General features: G+C 41.6%; 1 pseudogene; it reads right to left on the bottom strand.

Annotated features, from left to right (window-relative positions):
- The window catches only part of LOC129834111 (protein arginine N-methyltransferase 3-like), a 120,833-nt pseudogene that overhangs the window by 96,620 nt on the left and 7,675 nt on the right, over positions 1-16,538 (bottom strand).

The raw sequence follows: 16,538 nt of genomic DNA, 5'->3' as shown, positions 1-16,538 counted from the left end.
ATAGATTAGGGCCTAATGAATTTATTTTAATTGACTGATTTCCTTATATGAACTGTAACTCAGTAAAAAAAATGGTTGCATTTATTATTTTATTCAGTATATATTTAGTGTTTAATGTGTTTTATATTTTATTATACAGGATGCATTTGGAAAATAGACTTTCTCAATATCTCAATACATTCTCAATATGTATTGCATGTCAAAATGAAGGTTAAATTAAAACTATATATATATTTCAACTCAATTAGAACAAGTACTTCCCAAATGAATCAATTGTGCTCTTTAAGTTGCGTTCGTCCTAACTACTAAATAACTAAACACTTCTTTACATTTCAAAGTTTTATTTCCAATCAATAATTGTATAGTGAAGATTTCAATAGGGAGCATTGTGCTCCCTTCTGCTTCTTACTCATCCTTGAGCTTCTCTGCCAGCTCCTAAACCAGCAGGGCTTAAAGGTACAGTGAACTAACCAACAGACCAGTTTAACAACCACGACATTCTCAGTAACTGTTACGTAAATGTTTCACATGTGGTTGTTCATCTACCTTAGTTGAATGCGCTGACTGAAGTCAGTGTCTGCTAAATTACCAAAATGTAAACATACAAATGTGTGGTTGCAAAGAATGGTGGGTATTATTCTAATGAGCGCTGCCCACTCAAAATAATTTTGGGGGGAACAAACTAAATTTGGTCAGTTAACTTCTATATGAATGAATCTGGTGCATATCAAGTTCCACCGAGTTAAGTAATTCTACAAGAGACAATTACATTCTGCCATAAAACATGTTGTGTAATGTTAACCAAATATGATGAAGCAAAACTTAAGGGCAGCCAAAATCGTTTGTGTTGTTTAGAGCCAGTATTATTTTTTCCTAGTCAGTTAGAATGCCTGAAGCTTTAACAGTACAGCTGTGTGTGTATTTGTGTGAGAAAGAGAGAGCTGTGAGCTGTGAGCAAGTGTTAAACTTCAAGAACATTGACGAGAGGGAGTAGGCCTACTTGAACACTGGGAGCAAAACTAGTTAGCTGTATTTTACAGTTAGTTACTTTTGTGTTGTTTAAGGCGAAAATGCTATCAAAACAAAATGTGGTGTTCCCATCCCTTACAATCGAAGCCTCTAACTCAATGCACTGCATTATAAATGAAAACATCTTTCTTTTGGGCCATATTTGAGCAAATTCATTGTGATTAATTGCGATGAACTAATGCTATTAACCCCTTACACTCGTGGGAATTGGCCTATATGGATAGGGCTACATTTAAATGTTTCTTACAGGAGAAATATGGAAACCATATGCATAAGCATGGTAGCAATTAAAAGGGAACAGTTTGGAGATTATGGAAAAAGTATTAGACTAAAGATGAGGACAACAATCCACCTGACAAGACTGAATCCAAATATTACACTTTTTATTTTATGTGTACTTTACATTTACTGTACTTTTCACAGCATTTGTTGAAAACAAAATCTGAAAATACTCTGGATACATTCAGTAATATGAAAAGAATATTTGTGAAAAATTTGGGGTAGGTGCAATATGAGACAAAGAAAATGACAAGGGTTTGAGTGAGAGGTCTAACTGGTGTTTCCAAGTAGCCAAACACCTCTCCAAAGAGTACACAGTTCCTATGTAATTTCAATTCACTTTTATGACTCAAAGATGAGTCTTCAACTATGAGGTGCTTTTTTTTTTTAGCTCTCTGAAATGTGCTGTATAAATAAAGCTTGATTTGATAACCTAAAGTTGGTTAAGGTCAGTTCAACTACCACACCCAACTACCTCATCCCAATATTGCTATTTATCGTCTTGCTCTTTTGCACCCCAGTATCTCTACTTGGACATCATCATCTGCACATCTATCACTCCAGTGTTAATGCTAAATTGTAATTATTATGCCTCTATGGCCTATTTCTTGCCTTACCTCGCTAATCTTCTACATTTGCACACACTGTACATAGAGGCTTCTATTGTGTTATTGACTGTACGTTTGTTTATGTGCAACTCTGTGCTGTTTTTGTCGGACTGCTTTGCTTTATCTTGGCCAGGTCGCAGTTGTAAATGAGAACTTGTTCTCAACTGGCCTACCTGGTTAAATGAAGGTGAAACAAATAAATGAAATACAAAATAATGTTCAGTTTGTGTGTGTGGATGTGCATATGTTTGTGTTTTCAACTGTGTGTGTCTGTGTGAGTGTGTATGTGTGTATGTGCCTATGCGTGTGTGAGTGACTGACGGTCAGTCCGACTGGGCGACAGGATGACTGATTACTGCTGTCCTCTACTTGGGCAGGTGAGACTCCTATTACTGATAATGAGGCTAGAGAGGAGAGAATGCCATTAATTTTTCTCCACAGATCTAACGCACACAGTCAGTGTGTTCGTGTGTTCGCCCACCCACAATTGTTGAACTAACCCCAAATAAACTCTGGTGCCCTCCAAAGTGGACGTGTAGGCAAACTTTGCACACTTCAAGACAAATCCTTGTAAAATACGATTTTAAAAAAACACTGTCAAATCTACAGATCACAACCGTTAAGCCAAAGTCCTTCACGTCTTCTTTTTGCTTCATAAGTTATGAAAAGTGCCTTTTCCTCAATTCAATTACAGTTGAAGTCGGAAGTGTACATACACCTTAGCCAAATCCATTTAAACTCAGTTTTTCACGATTCCTGACGTTTAATTGTCTTAGGTCAGTTAGGATCACCACTTTATTTTAAGAATGTGAAATGTCAGAATAATAGGTGAGAGAATTCTTTATTTCAGCTTTTATTTCTTTCATCACATTCCCAGTGGGTCAGAAGTCTACATACACTCAATTAGTATTTGGTAGCATTGCCTTTAAATTGTTTAACTTGGGTCAAACGTTTTGGGTAGCCTTCCACAAGCTTCCCATAATAAGTTGGGTGAATTTTGGCCCATTCCTCCTGACTGAGCTGGAGTAACTGAGTCATGATGCCATCTATTTTGTGAAGTGCACTAGTCCCTCCTGCAGCAAAGCACCCCCAAAACATGATGCTGCCACCCCCGTGCTTCACGGATGGGATGGTGTTCTTTGGCTTGCAAGCCCACCCCCTTTTTCCTCCAAATATAACGATGGTCATTATGGCCAAACAGTTCTATTTTTGATTCATCAGACCAGGGGACATTTCTCCAAAAAGTGCTATCTTTGACCACAAGTGCAGTTGCAAACCGAAGTCTCGCTTTTTATTGGTGGTTTTGGAGCAGTGGCTTCTTCCTTGCTGAGCGGCCTTTCATGTTATGTCAATATAGGACTTGTTTTACTGTGGATATAGATACTTTTGTACCTGTTTCCTGGAATTTTCCAAGCTGTTTAAAGGCACAGTCAACTTAGTGTATGTAAACTTCTTACCCACTGGAATTGTGAAACAGTGAATTATAAGTGAAATAATCTGTCTGTAAACAATTGTTGGAAAAATTACTTGTTTCATGCACAAAGTAGATGTCCTAACCGAGTTGCCAAAACTATACTTTGTTAACAAAAAATTTGTGGAGTGGTTGAAAAACGAGTTTTAATGACTCCAACCTAAGTGTATGTAAACTTCCGACTTCAACTGTACCTACCGCCTTCCGGAGAAAAAATGTATCTTATGAAAGCCTTCTTTCCAAATCAAGCTCACCCTTCTTCATTTTCTATTCACCGTTATTTGATAATCACTTCCCAGTGACCTAGGCTAATCAATGGAATTAGGCTTTGCGCTCACATTGATGAGACCTCAATGTGGATATCCATATTAATACTTCAGCCCCGAAAGTTTCTCTCCAGTACCATTTCACTACACCTAAGGCCTGAGGGTTCAAGGATACAAAACTGATTCTAAAAGCCAACTTCACTCATGAGTCCCACCCCCCCTCTCATCATAAACAGTCACCTAGACCCATCAGACCTCATTGATCTCTAGGTGACAATCTTTATTTGGCTTCTCAGTAATTCAGCCCCTCCTCCCCCAGTCAGAAGTCTCTCAACTCTGGCTTCATCCAAAATGGAACTTTGTTACCTACATAGTGCACTACTTCTGATCAAAGCCTTGTGGCCACTGGTCAAAATTAGTGCACTATATATGAAATAGTGTGCCCATTTGTGACACAGCCTTTGTGAGAGACAGAAGAAAGAGTAGAACAGAGAGAGGAACAGATCAATGCTTTGAGTTATGAAACAACAGTGGCACAGCTAAAGGCCATCTCTCAAACAAAACCCTGGCTAGGTAGACAGGCGACTTGTTTCACAAAATGAACCCCGCCTCCACCCCACCCCCATTAATCACCAGCCCGAGTGATCCCCCTATTGTCTAGTCTGAAAGTGGGAGACTGCCAGAAGTTCGGACATTTTCTGATGGAACTTGTCGCTTCTCCCTCGGGGTAGAGAGACTTTACTGGATGGATCACTTTACATCACCCTGTTAACTCGTAGAGTGTGTATTACTGAGTAGAGTTCACCTAGGGCCAATATTTTCAATCAAACACTACGAGTAGTAGCATATGACAAATTGTTCTCTTAACATAAAGGAGGCTTTCTTTGCCATTTTTGTCCAAATGTTGTGATTATCTCAGAGATAAAACATATTTCTCCATGGTGAGTCAAATATTTGTAAAAAGTAATCCAAGTCAAACTGAAGTAAAACTGTGTAATGTGCCTTTAATATTCTCTGATTACTTCAAGAGTAAAAAGAAGCGGTCATGTTCTCCAGAAGTGTCTAGTTTGACTGATGTCCCACCCCTTTGGCTGGTTGGCAGAGGGATGACCCATTTTCACTGTCCCTTGTTGGAAGCATTAGGAGGCTCAGGGTACCTGGCTGGCACTGCTCTCCTTTTTCTACCCCTGTGCTCTTTGTGTGTGTGTGTGTGTGTGTGTGTGTGTGTGTGTGTGTGTGTGTGTGTTTGTGTGTGTGTGTGTGTGTGTGTGTGTGTGTGTGTGTGTGTGTGTGTGTGTGTGTGTGTGTGTGTGTGTGTGTGTGTGTGTGTGTGTGTGTGTGTGTGTGTGTGTGTGTTTGTGTGTGTGTGTGTACCCATGAATGTGTGTTGGTCATCTGTGTGTATGTGTGTGTGTGTATCCTCTGTGTGCTGGACAGCGCTGGGGGGCATAGGGGGCCAGATTAGTGATATATTACAACGTTCACAGCCTGACACCTTGGCATGGGGATCAGCATAGTCCTAGGTTCTGCCAAAATCACTCTAGTCTATGAGTAAAGCCACTACACAAAGTCATCAAAGTCAAGCCCCACACCCAGGCATTTGTTCAGATGTACAGTGCTACACACTGGTGGTTGGCTAATATGGCAAATTGATAAGTTAGTAATATTGGTAGCCTATAGATGAATCAAAGTCATGATGGCAAGAACAACTTCCTGAGGTATTAAAATAAGTGATTTATATCACTCTGTTGGTAAATACTTGCATCAGATCACATCTATAAAAGGACAGGTATTCTGATTAAAATCCATTGATGACAACTTGAAGACAGACCTTGTTGGGACTAAACCGCTGTAAGACATGGGGCTACATCAGTCTCTTGCTGTCGGGACTCAGACTTACTTCTACTTACCGCCAACAAGGTCGCAGACTAAATTAATTTACGACTCGGCGAGGGCTGTCATTTCTCCACTTTACACAGGCAGATCCTAGGGCAGTGTTTTGGGGCCCTGCACTATTTGAGAAATGTCCACAGTCGCTGCGGTGATGAGGAGTCACAGGAGGATTCTCACACTTATTAGCGTTCTGCGAGCCGGTGTCATGAGAGATTCGCGTCACGCTGTGAAATTCTATTTCCCCTGGTAACGGCGGTGAGCATCCGTGCCAGTGCAAACCGCAATGCTCTGTTCTGTGACCCCCCCCCCCCCCGTGTGACCCCGGGTGTTCGGGGAAGGCTGGGGTGGGACGTGAGTGAGGACAGATACGGCCTGCTCATGAATTAACGATGACTTCAGCGGTGTCCAACTTTCAACCCCTACGTCCGTATCGCCGGCGAGGATCTGGCTGACGAATGGGCATCAGTGCTCAGAGCGACTCCAAGTAACTCCGCTTCCCTGATTAAGTATTCAGGAGGGGACATGGCCGGGGCTAATTCTATACATGCCATGTTTAAAATAGTCACAGCTGCTACTACTGATGGGGAGGTTTCTATAATGTGTGTTGAGATATTGTTCAAATTTTTCAGGGTTTGGGGAATTTCCATTTAAATTCAAGCCGATTCAGGAAATATTTCGAAAAATATACAGTATCTTTGGAATGTCCATCACATTTTTTTAAAACGACAACCTGTAATTATTCAAGTGGTAACTGAATCTAAAATGAACAACTCAAATAACGAGTGCGAACAGTGAACTGACCATCCATTCTGAGATGATGATGTCCACCTTCACAACGGGCAGTTTGACCTCCTCTATCCTGCCCTTTATCAGAGTGACCCTGTCTTGCAGCTGGTTCGACCTGAAAGAAAATGAGACAATAAAATAAAAAACATGTTATCTTTCCTGTTCAAAACATTTGTATTGCAATAATGAAACAAGACACTTTGCGATAGTCCAAAATTACAGCCAGAGAGATAAATGAAAAAGTACATTATTAAGATAAGGAAAATTAAATCCAAAAATAGCAAATGAAATGTTAAATAACATAAGTGTTGAGTGATGCTTTCAGCAAATAGGCCAAAACCATGGATCAGGCACAGAGTTCTACTCAACATCAGTGGTACTTTTACACTTGCATTCAACTCTAGAATAGAATAGTTGTAATCATGGTAACAAATCAATAGCTGTACTATGGTCTCCTAACAAACACACGGCTTTTGTGTAATATTCTAAGGTTAGGACTTTAAAGGATGAGCTATTCTTATTAAGTGGTCTATTATCTCTCACAAGTGTTAAAAAAAAGTCCCCGTAGTTGAGGCACAGCAAACAGTGAGTTGGTTCCGTCAAATACCCAACCTACTACTCTAACATTGGTCAAAAGCCAAGCCATTTTTGGGTAAGTAGGAACATATTTTTTCCTTCCCTATGGCCTTTCACACAGAGGTTTGTGTGTTAACACCCAACCTGACCTCTCTCTCTCTCTCTGTGTGTGTGTGTGTGTGTGTGTGTGTGTGTGTGTGTGTGTGTGTGTGTGTGTGTGTGTGTGTGTGTGTGTGTGTGTGTGTGTGTGTGTGTGTGTGTGTGTGTGTGTGTGTGTGTGTGTGTGTGTGTGTGTGTGTGTGTGTGTGTGTGTGTGTGTGTGTGTGCGTGTGTGCGTCCAGAGCACGTGTGTGTGTACAGATGCGGTGTGTGTATACACAATACATGCGAGTCCGTACTGATGTGGTGACTACCAGAGCGCACCCTGTTTAAATGATCCTTCCTTTTCTCTGACTGGCAACCCAGGGTATCAATCTCTGTGCATATTCCATTATCATGACAGCTAATGTTACTGGGGACAGAATAATTACTCACGGCCCAAGAGTGCATTTCTGCAGCGCTGATCCTTATCTCCCGCTCGCTCTCTCGCTCGCTATCACATTCTCCCAGAATCACTCTCTAACGTTCTCTCTACCTCCCTTCCTTTTTCTCCCTCCCTTCAGGAGTGGGAAACACTGTAATCTCATTATTGGGGTAATTTAGAGGACAATGTCAGGACACTGGGGGAAGGGAGTGGTGGGTGGGGTGGGGTGTAAAGGGGCCTTGAGAGGTAGAAAGAGACATAATGACCAAAAGAAAGAGAGCGAACGAGAGAGCGTGTGTATGTGTTACAGAGAGATGGACATAGATAGACATTCTTCTGGTTGCTTGCTTATTAATCCTGCACCCCTTGTGGGTTAAATACACACGTCTCATCATCCTAAATCCATCTGTATCGGAGTAGCAGGATTATGCCACAACTCCCCCGGGGTTACAGGGCTCTACAGTGAGTCTATTTAACTCGCATAGGCACCTACATGTTTTGCTGTGAGACCTGGATTTTTTGCACCTAAAATAATGTTGGATTCTAGCTTTATTACTTCAAATATTTGTAATTGTGCTTCTACATTTCTTTGTGTGCGCCTACATTTTTCAACTTAGGTGCACACGTGCTCCTTATAAATAAAGCGGCGTTGATTCCCCTACAGCCCCCCAAAAATCGATGTTATATACACTCAATGGCTAGTCTATTAGGTACACCACCCTGTTCACAAAAATGGTTCGGTCCTACAGACAGGCCACTGAGTGTATAGTTAAGGTATTTTATCATTTTATTGACAAATTTAGGGTAGTAATGTAGATTGGGAGATCATTGAGAGGTCTAAAGCAGAGAATGAGAGTTGAGGAGCAGGGGATGGAATCGTTGCCTCCAGGGACAAATGCGGTCTGGGGGCGGCAGCACTACAACTAGACCAGCCAACGGCACAGTTCGATAGCATTTTGAGTGGAACATTCCTTTAAAAACCAATATGGTTCACTCTTCAAATCTCCATCAGGGTGCCGTCCCTAAAGTATTCCTATCTGTGAACATGGCTTTCAGTGCAGCTGGTTGAAGAATTACACAACAGTCTAGCTCTCAATGCAACACTCGACTAATCAGACAATTCATTCAGGTTATCTGTATAGTAAAAGGCCTTGTAAATCCATCAAGAATCTCCCATTTTTCAAAGGCAATGACTAACTTAACTCATCCTGTTTTCTAATTGAAACATATGAGCGAGTGAGATTCCTGTCTGACAACAACCGTTTTATTAGAGCCCGACCGATATTATCAGTTCACAGACATTATCGGTCGATATTGGCCTTTTAAAGCTATATCGGTATCAGCCGATAACCGATATTCAATAAATAGGATGGAAAAAAGGGAATCTAATGCTTATCTGAACACTTATCTGAACCATAATCATGATGTGTCATTATTGTCACAATGTATGAAATCAACATTGGAAGCATAGTTATTGGATATTTGCTCTTTTGGATGGCAATTTATTAGAATTCAGTGTTGAAAAATGTAATTTTAAAATGTTTCATTATATATACAGTGGGGAGAACAAATAATTGATACACTCCCGATTTTGCAGGTTTTCCTACTTACAAAGCATGTAGAGGTCTGTAATTGTTATCATAGGTACACTTCAACTGTGAGAGACGGAATCTAAAACAAAAATCCAGAAAATCACATTGTATGATTTTTAAGTAATTAATTTGCATGACATAAGTATTTGATAACCTACCAACCAGTAAGAATTCTGGCTTTCACAGACCTGTTAGTTTTTCTTTAAGAAGCACTCCTGTTCTCCACTCATTACCTGCATTAACTGCACATGTTTGAACTCGTTACCTGTATAAAAGACACCTGTCCGCACACTCAATCAAACAGACTCCAACCTCTCCACAATGGCCAAGACCAGAGAGCTGTGTAAGGACATCAGGACTTAAATTGTAGACAATCATTTTTAAACTCCATGTTAGCAATGAGCATGTGATACAACTGCATTGTTGAATTTCGCTACACCCGCAATAACATCTGCTAAATACAGTGCATTCGGAAAGTATTCAGACCTGTTGACTTTTTCCACATTGTTACATTATACAGCCCTGTTCTAAAATGTATCAAATTATTTTTTCCCTCATCAATCTACAAACAATACTCCATAATGGCAAAGCAAAAACTGTTTTTTTTAGACATTTTTAAACATCAAATTTACATACGTTTTCAGACCCTTTACTCAGTATTTTGTTGAAGAACCTTTGGCAGCGATTACAGCCTCAATTCTTCTTGGGTATGATGCTACAAGCTTGGCACACCTGTATTTGTTGAGTTTCTCCCATACTTCTCTGCAGATCCTCTCAAGCTGTCAGGATAGATGGGGAGTGTTGCTCCACAGCTATTTTCCGGTCTCTCAAGAAGAGAGATCAGATTCTCTGTTTGATCAGAATCTAGTCCAGGCTCTAGCTGGGCCACTAAAGGACATTGAAACTTGTCCCGAAGCCACTCCTCCGTTGTCTTGGCTGTGTGCTTAGGGTTGTTGTCCTGTTGGAAGGTGAACCTTCACCCCAGTCTGAGGTCCTGAGCGCTCTGAAACAGGTTAAAATCAAGGATCTCTCTGTACTGCTCCGTTCATCTTTCCCTCGATCCTGACTAGTCTCCCAGTCCATGCCGCTGAAAAACATCCCCACAGCATGATGCTGCTTCACCATAGATATGGTGCCCGGTTTTCTTCAGATGTGATGCTTTGCATTCAGGCCAAAGAGTCCAATCTTGGTTTCATCTGACCAGAGAATCTTGTTTCTCATGGTCTGAAAGTCTTTTAGGTGCCCTTTGGCAAACTCCAAGCGGGCTTGCGTATGGCCACTAACATAAAGGCCTGATTGCTGGAGTGCTGTAGAGATGGTTGTCCTTCTGGAAGGTTCTCCCATCTCCACAGAGGAACTCTGGAGTTCTGTCAGATTGAGCAGATTGGTTCTTGGTCACCTCCCTGACCAAGGCACTTCTCCCCTGATTGGTCAGTTTTGCCAGCTCTAGGAAGAGTCTTGGTGATTCCAAACTTCTTCCATTTAAGAATGGTGGAGGCCACTGTGTTCTTGGGGACCTTCAATGCTGCAGAAATGTATTGGTACCCTTCCCCAGATCTGTGCCTCGACACAATCCTGTCTCTGACCTTTACAGACAATTCCTTCAACCTCATGGCTTGGTTTTTGTTCTGACATGCACTGCCAACTGTGGGAACTTAACAAGACAGGTGTGTGCCTTTCCAAATCATGTCAAATCAATGGAATTTACCACAGGTGGACAATTTGTACAAACATCTCAAGGATGATCAATGGAAACAGGATGCACCTGAGCTCAATTTTGAGTCTCATAGCAAAGGATATGAAAACTTATGTAAATTAGGTTTTTAAGTTGTTTTTTAGAAATTAGCAAACATTTCTAAAAGCCTGTTTTCACTTTATCATTATGGGGTATTGTGTGTAGATTGATGAGGGGGGAGGGGGGGAGTATTTAATCCATTTCAGAATAAGGCTGTAACATAACAAAAGGTGGAAAAGGGGAAGGGGTCTGAATACTTTCCGAATGCACTGTATGTGTAGGTGACCAATAAAATTTGATTTGATTTTCTTTCTCTGTCCTGTTCATTTTTCCTGAGCACGCATGGAAACACCTGGCCTGCTTCTCGCAAATGTGAAATGTAGGAAAGTTATGTCATTTTTTATTCACCTCACAGTAAATCGACAGTCATTTAAATGTTGTTATTTTAAAGTCGTTTTTTTTACCATCCATTCAAAATATAATACTCCATACTTTCATTGTCAATTCATTATCTTATAGCCTACTTTCAGTAAAGAATAAAGGTAAGCCTTTTGTTTTTTAAAACTTTTTTAAGGAAAGAATAAATATTTGCTTGTGTGTCTGACATACTGTACGCTGGTGGCTTTGATTAAAGGGTGCTTTTACAGCGGTGTGCGTTTGCGAGTTAGCTGATTCTCTCTGTATGCCTACTCTATATGCCTACTTAGACTCAAATGCTCCTGTCATGATTTAATCTTGTAAACTGCCTCTTCAAGTAGCTTAGGCTACATGATTTCATCAAGACGTCCTCTCTTTGAAGAAAATGTGTCAACGCCACTGCTATCGAACGACCTCAGCAGCATGGTTTGTGACGTCATACAAATATTTCGGGAAAAGTGGGAGAAAACCCATTGGACTTCATTTGAATGGTTTTGTGTGTACAAATGGGATCTGCATTTAAAGAAAAATATGTGCAGAAAAGCCAACAGACAAGGTAAGCATATCTTTATTTTCACTCCATTTTTGGGGAGGCAGGTAGCCTAGTGGTTAGAGCGTTGAGCCAGTAACCGAAAGGTTCCCCGGGGGGCCGAAAACATGATTGTCGATTAAGGCAGCCCTCTGCACCTCTCAGATTCAGAGGGGTTGGGTTAATGCAGAGAACACATTTCAGGTGAAGACATTCAACTGACTAGGTATCCCCCTGTATTTATTTAACTAGGCAAGTCAGTTAAGAACAAATTCTTATTTACAATGACGGCCTACACCGGCCAAACCCTAACGACGCTGGGCCAATTGTGCGCCTCCCTATGGGACTCCCAATCACGGCCGGTTGTGATACAGCCTGGAATCGAACACGAGTCTATAGTGAGGCCTCTAGCACTGAGATGCAGTGCTTTAGACCGCTGCACCAGTCGGGAGCCTAATGTTGTGTCCATTAATGTTGTGTCAATACAAAAACGAAACAGATCCTTTCCAGACTGGCATTTCTTAATTTGTTGATGAATATTTATTAGTAATAACCTGAATAATAATAAATGATAATAACGAAGTGTAATGGTTTGTTTCATGTAGGTTTTTTATTAAAAGCATATCCATGTAAACTTGTGTACAAACAGAATTGTGACCTCCCCTTTTTTGACCCCCCTGAACAGCTATGTTGGTGACCGTGTACATTGGCCTGGCCAATTACCGTAAACCTCAAATTCCAAGACCGTCACAGCCCTAATCGGTCGGGCTCAATTTTTAATTACATATCCTTATATTCAGGGATGCAAACTGTTGAGGGCTCAAAAAGGTGACACTTTTTTTTGCACTGAAACAAAAAAATCCCTGCTAGGGGGGAAATTCAGGTTTTAACTAATTAAACAACAAAGAATGTGATCTACATGATCAGTCTGTGTGTAAAATAAAGTGTGAACCTAACTCAAAGCTAAAAAAAATGTAAAGAAAGCAATCCAATGTTATTTGTTGCTTAGACTTTACTGCAAATGACACTCAAGTCTTGAGAAAAAACAATACACTAATATGGCAGTTAGCCATGACAGCCTTTATAATAGAACGCTTGTGACCACACACACACATCTAAATATTGCACTTGGGGAAAAAACATCTTCACGTAGAAATAGAACGAAACAAACAGGAATTCTATTTTGCTCTATTAGTGGCCACTATAGTAGACATCGATCAAGTGCACAAGGCTACATGTGTGCAAAAATAACATTCACCAAGTAAAAAATGTAATAACCCCCCCCTCACTCACACGTGTTACTGTCAAGTTCAACACAACAAAAGCAATCTTTTTGGGCTACACATGATTACATTGTACACTTTCTGCCTGTGGACATCTGTTCTACAATGTGCCAGCAGAGCATGATACCCTTTGTTGGCATAATTTTTCTCTTTCAGGCAGACAGTACACCTGGCATACCCCTTTTTATACACTGACTGAAAAAGTGAGAAAGAGTGTGGTGTTCCTTTCACCTCTATGGTGGCATCCAGCTTAAGCCAGGCCCAACTCCACTTCAACCCTGACTCCACTTGTTTAACAAGCAACACCTCATTTTCACATAATTCTCTCATTCTGAAAATTAACCACATTCTTTAGAGGGAAAATATCAGTTCACGGATAGTTTGTTAGCTAGTTAACATTTCACACAGATTGCCAGGGTCCAATAAGCAACTAACACAATGTAACTTGAGGAAAGGCAAGGAGTCGTAAACCAGTTAATACTATAGCGAATTGGTTAGGTTACTAAGGTTAGCTAGCTGTGTGCTAACGTTAGCTGTCTATTAGCCAGCTAATTTTCACACTAAAAACTCAATTATTTGATCAGGTAAGTTTTCTAATGTTGCTCAACATTTCTCTGGCTAGCTAACGGAGAATTCAATCCAGTTGGCAAGATACTTAATGCTAACAATACTTGTTCCACCACACTCTTCACTCACCTCAAACTTTCCAAATGCCAGTTGTTTTTCGGTTGTAGCTCATGAAGTACACTTCATCATCTTCTCACCCCCTTCTCCATGGTCTGGCTTCTCACCTACCTGTTCGTTATCGTGCAAGCGCTGATGATGTAACGAGCAAATTGGTTGTCTTTTCTCTCTTCAGTTGCGTGCTACATTCTGTTATGTGAACGATTGGCTGAGCCTTGGATACAACCAGTATTGCGAAAGGTGACACGTTTACATCCCTGTACATTAACATTTACGGTGGGGTAGTGACAGATACTACACATAAGCACTGTGATTACACACACAAAACACGTCCACACACCAGATGAGCGGTTCTGAGGAAAATAGTGGGTCTTGGGAGAAGAGGAAGGGGTTCTGAGGTGTGTGTATGTGTCAGTATAGGTGTGCATCTGGAGTACAATGTCATGTTCTCACTTCTTTGTCCTGCCGCGCTGGGAGGCCTAGTGTGACACTGCCTGCATGCCAACACACACACCCCGACAGCGAATCAGTGGGCTGTAAAATTAAAAAGTCCCCTCTCTTGCAATCCCAATGTTTTGCTTATACGACACTCCCGTCCATAATGGTAATAACAACACAGACAATAATGGCCCCTAACTCAAAGCTACATTCAGGCATATGCCGATTGAGGACAGTGCCTGGTGGTCTACGGGTGGTAAATGAGTTTGGTTTGGAAGCACTGTCCATTCATTGGTGGTGCTAGTGGAGAGCTGGTATAAAACGGGTGTAGGTGTTACAAAACACACAGCAGGCGAGAGTGTGGTAGCCCCTTACACTTGTACCTGTATACGGGTTGAAAATGCCAGATTTGGACACCGATAAATGCCTAAATTGGAATGCAGTGGCTGTACAGTAACATGCTATAAATGAAGTCAGCGCTCTGGCTCTGTGCTTCACAGCATTCTATGGGTTTTGACGAACAGACGATTTGAACCTGAGCACCTCGCACAATAAGAAGTTGCCCACATCCCTCCTGCTAATTAAGCAACTTTTGCTCATGTTTTGTTGTCTGAGTAAGGGAAATGCTGTTAATTAAGAAAGAGGTTGCACCAGCAATAGTTTAGGGAGCAGCTGTGGAAGAGCCGAGAGGCAGGGGAGATCAGAGTCAGTCACGGTGTACTAAATTATGTGTGTTACGGGCCAGGCCGACTGACACCCGCTTTATTCAACTCAACCACCTGAAACAAATAAAAAAGGTGGCTGGAGGTCACAGAGACCTCTACTGAGAGAGTCCATACTACACTGGGGAAGGGAGTGTGCTAGCCCACACGCTACTGGAGAGGGAAATGTGCTAGTCAACATACTACTAGGGAGGGAATGCACTTCCAATATACTTTCCAACTGAAAATATATTTCAAATGTGTTTGCTGAAGCAAAGACTCAAACGTGTTTCCTAATAAATCACAGCAATCGTGTGAGTACAACGTCAGAACCAAATTTGCTGTGAGAGAAAGCATTTTGATACTTTAAAAGCAGACCACGGACCCACAAGAGTATCAGAAACCTCCTGTATTCGGGCCTCAATCGAAGCAACCACCTCTATTTTCATTTCAACTATCTCAGAGCGTAGTAGTTTGATGGCCTCAAGAATGTTCATTTCAGCGCCGCCAGGCCAAGCCGCACCCCCGGGTAAAGTGTGAGTCCCCGGGCCCTCAGACTCAGGAGAGGGCGGTGATGAGAGTGGGTTTTGTAGGCCGGGTTTTCTCAGTCATGTTTTTGGCCTTGTGTTTTGTCGACATGCTGACATGGACCCAAAATATCGATGTTTTGTTTTGCCTTGCCTTATGGCAAGGTGCTCCATCATGCTGTAAAAGGCATTGTCCGTCACAAAACTGTTCCTGGATGGTTGGGAGAAGTTGCTCTCGGAGGATGTGTTGGTACCATTCTTTATTCATGGCTGTGTTCTTAGGCAAAATTGTAAGTGAGCCCACTCACTTGGCTGAGAAGCAACCCCACACATGAATAGTCTCAGGATGCATTACTGTTGGCAAGACACAGGACTGATGGTAGCGCTCACCTTGTCTTCTCCGGACAAGCTTTTTTCCGGATGCCCCAAACAATCGGAAAGGGGATTTATCAGAGAAAATGACTTTAACCCAGTCCTCAGCAGTCCAATCCCTGTACCTTTTGCAGAATATCAGTCTGTCCCTCATGTTTTTCCTGGAGAGAAGTGACTTCTTTGCTGCCCTTCTTGACACCAGGCCATCCTCCAAAGGTCTTTGCCTCACTGTGCGTACAGATGCACTCACACCTGCCTGCTGCCATTCCTGAGCAAGCTCTGTACCGGTGGTGCGCCGATCCCGCAGCTCAATCAGCTTTAGGAGAGAGTCCTGGCACTTGCTGGACTTCTTCACAACAATTGAACCGCTCTCCTTGAACTTCTTGATGATCCGATAAATGGTTGATTTAGGTGCAATCTTACTGGCAGCAATATCCTTGCCTGTGAAGCCCTTTTTGTGCAAAGCAATTGGTGCTCAATAGAACTAATAGGAGCTGGCAGGGTGAAGAATGCCCTAAAATAAGGCCTGTTTTTTTGTGATTACTTCAAAACGATGGCAAGCAGCTGGGAAATATGGTCATATTATGAAACTGGGCTCTACGGCGCATGCAATGAACTATTTTTTTATCAGAAAAAAGCGTTGTTAAAAATGTCCTGTGTCCAGCCTTCCACCATTAGCTCTGACAAATTGAAAACCCTAGTCTTTGGCGACTCCATTACACACAGTATTAGACTTAAAAGGATCATCCAGAGGGCAGGGCCACTGCCCCTCCCAAAATATATAATTTGGAGATAATTGTCCCTCTTTCTGGGACTCACCAACAAACAG

This window comes from Salvelinus fontinalis, chromosome 35 (assembly GCF_029448725.1).
Source record: "Salvelinus fontinalis isolate EN_2023a chromosome 35, ASM2944872v1, whole genome shotgun sequence".
Lineage (NCBI taxonomy): Eukaryota > Metazoa > Chordata > Actinopteri > Salmoniformes > Salmonidae > Salvelinus > Salvelinus fontinalis.
Note: the sequence above shows the minus strand (reverse complement) of the source record. Positions and strands in the feature narration are given on the sequence as shown.